Source organism: Diospyros lotus, chromosome 12 (assembly GCF_014633365.1).
Source record: "Diospyros lotus cultivar Yz01 chromosome 12, ASM1463336v1, whole genome shotgun sequence".
Taxonomy (NCBI): Eukaryota; Viridiplantae; Streptophyta; class Magnoliopsida; order Ericales; family Ebenaceae; genus Diospyros; species Diospyros lotus.
Window position 1 is genome coordinate 23,252,588 of NC_068349.1, and position 3,183 is coordinate 23,255,770.

Below are 3,183 nucleotides of genomic sequence, written 5' to 3' on the forward strand. Positions count from 1 at the left end.
CATCCTTTGCTGGTCCATAGTGGCAGCCACATTGACTTCATTGATGGCTTTTGTAGGAGTGTTAATTCTGGTGTCAAATTGCTGGGCATTTTGTGCCATCTTTGATATCAGCTCTTGTGCAGCTACTGGGGTCTTCTCTGCCAAAGCTCCTCCACTTGCAGCATCTACCAAGTACCTGTCCATGGGGATTAGACCTTCATAGAGATACTGAATTAGGAGTTGGTCACTTATCTGATGGTGAGGACAGCTGGAATACAACTTCTTGAACCTCTCCCAATACTCATGTAGAGTTTCACCACTCATCTGCCTTATACCACAAATTTCCTTCCTTATTGATGCTGTTCTGGAGGCTGGAAAGAATTTTTCCAGGAAGATCCTTTTCAATCCATCCCAACTGGTAATAGCAGCTGGTGGTAGGTAGTAGAGCCAATCTTTGGCTGATCCATCAAGTGAGAATGGGAAGGCTCTCAGCTTGATCTGCTCTTCATCTACTCCTTGTGGCCGCATGGTTGAGCAAACAACATGAAATTCTTTTAGATGCTTGTGCGGATCCTCTCCTGCAAGACCATGAAACTTGGGCAACAAGTGGATTAGTCCAGATTTTAGTTCAAAGTTAGCATCCAACTGTGGGTATTGAATACATAGGGGCTGGTAATGCACATCAGGTGCAGCCAGCTCTCTAATGGTTCTACCATCCAAATGACCATGATTTGCATTATTTCCATTACCATTATTTCCATTATTTCCATTACCATTATCTGCCATATTGATGAATTCTGGAATAGGTTCGGATGAAGTATTAGAAGCACTATTAGGGTCAATCCTATCCCGAGACTTAAGCTCTCTAGCTTGCCTTCTAAGAGTGTTCTCTAATTCAAGATCCAAGTCAAGTAATGTTTTCTTAGATGACCTGGTCATGCATTAGAGATTAGCACAAAAATAGCACACAAAATGGCCTATGCATACCAAGAACACAGAAACACAAAAAAAAAAAAAAAAACACACAAACAAAAACAAAAAACACACAAACACAAAAACACAAAAACACAAAAACAGGTCAAACAATAAGCCCTTAGATGATTTTTTTATGCAATTTTTCACAAAATTTCAACACAAAAACACTGAGGGACCTAAAAACACTAAAAACCACACCAAATTAGCCACTGAGAAACACAAAATGGCCCCAAAAGTGGTCTAAACGTTGGAATTTGGCCAAAAAAGGGTCTCCTCACCACAACTTTGTGACTCTTTATCCCCACCCACCCCCATTTCTTTGGACACCAAAAATCAGCTCAATCGGAGCAAGTGAAAATCTGTGAACAGTAACCGTCAAAATCGTTTTTTTATCAAATCAGCTCCTATTTTGCCTCAAAGACCACTCTAAATGCAAGAAAACATCAAGGGATGCATAAAGACATGAAAGAACATCAAGTAAGGATGAGAAGGGAAGAGGATAGCACCGGTATCTCGAGCTCAATCCTTAAATAATGCTATTGTTATGGGGATGGTCAAAACAGCTGTTGAATGGGAAAGCTGCTGTGGGTGATCTCCTCTTGGTTGCAGCTGCAGTTTGTCTATCTGCCAAACGAAAAGAAGGTTAGTGGGAACGTTAAAAGGAATGCTAGAAGAAAAATAAGAGGAATGCTAAAAGGGAAAATAAAAGGAATGTCCTCTTGGTCAGGTGATCTGCTGTCAGAGGCAGAAAAGTGGGATTCAGCTTTCTAAAAATGGTTATGCTCTCCTGATCTGCTGCAGGCTTGTCTACTTGCTGTGTGAGCTTGCTTTTCAGCGCCTATCAGAGCACATGAAGATCAGAGAAGGACACAAGGTGTGCTACTAAAAATCAAAGAAGGACTGCAGGTGTTTTTTGCTTTTTCAGTTGCTGCAGGGCTGCAGGGTTGCAGGGTGCTTTCCAGAAGATCAGGTCGTGCAGCCCTCTCCAACAGCCACTTCTTTGTTCAAAAATAATACTAGAAACAAGAAAAACAGAAAAGGAAAACACACAAACACAAAAAAAAGATCGAAAAGGTAAATAAGGCTTTTCTGTTGCTGCTTGCTATCAGTTCATCTCAAGAACAGAATAGCTTTCACCAAGAACACCAAACTGATAACCTCATAAACAACTGATAACCTTTTCACCAAGAACACAAAATAGATAAAACACTCAAACAAGAAAACAAAACAAACAGAAAATAGGGTCGGTCCTCTATGTTTTTAGAAGAAAAACTTGGCTCCCCGCAACGGCGCCAAAATTCTGACCGGCTATCGAACCACTCCAGAATTAGAGATCTATGTATCTCTTCTCTAGTTTGCAGCAAAGTGCACCCTAGGTCATCTTCTCACAAGGAGCCTCACCTCTTCTACCAACAAGGAGAACCAATACAAATAACAGTTTGTTTAGGGGGTTGTTTTGACAGAAAATTAATTGGCAAAACAGAAAGATAAAGATGGATGAAAAATCAGTAAAAGATATGCAACCGGCTGTGTATTTGTCTCCTATGTGAAATCTTCCTCGTCCAACCTATATACCTTGGCTTGCTAGATGTTTTGATATCCGGATAACAAACTCAAAGCATCCCCAACAACCGTCCAAGGATTAGAATGATTGGAACAACAAAATGAATACAGAAATCTCTTGTAAACAAAATGCAGCCATTCACTCTCTATTCAACCTATCCGGACCTATGCAAGAACAACCGTTCAAGCACATAATATTCATTTCCTAGATGTTATACCAACCGGCTATAACATTCTGCTCTGTAAAGCATTTAACAAAAATGAAACCATGCAAATTCACACAAACCTGCCATGAACTCCATGCATTCACAAATTTGCCCAAACTAAACCAAATAGAAATGAATAAGAAACAAACAACAAACCAGATTCTTGTAGCTCATCCGGGACTCAAATTCCACATGGATTCAAGACACACAACCGGTTACAAATGCTCTAGCCTATCATTACAGCAAGGAAAACAAAATGGAACAAAAGATGTAGAAAACAAAAAAATGTTACAACAACAAAAATGGGCAGAATCCTCTCTATTTTCTCCTCCCATTCTATCTCATGATCTTCTGGAAATTAATGCTAAGAGGCCTTAAATATATGGCTAAGAAAGGAAAGGCTAGGGAGGCTAGGGTTGGGCCTAGCCCAACAGAAAACAAGTGAGCCCAAACAGCACAA

The 3,183-nt window shown here is 40.2% G+C and overlaps 1 non-coding gene across 1 annotated transcript; it reads left to right on the forward strand.

Moving 5' to 3' along the window:
* The first annotated feature begins 229 nt into the window (after positions 1–229).
* On the forward strand, positions 230–334 carry LOC127787770 (small nucleolar RNA R71). The gene has a single exon (XR_008020234.1). It is a non-coding gene; the product is annotated as a small nucleolar RNA R71 (small nucleolar RNA).
* Positions 335–3,183: the final 2,849 nt, after the last annotated feature.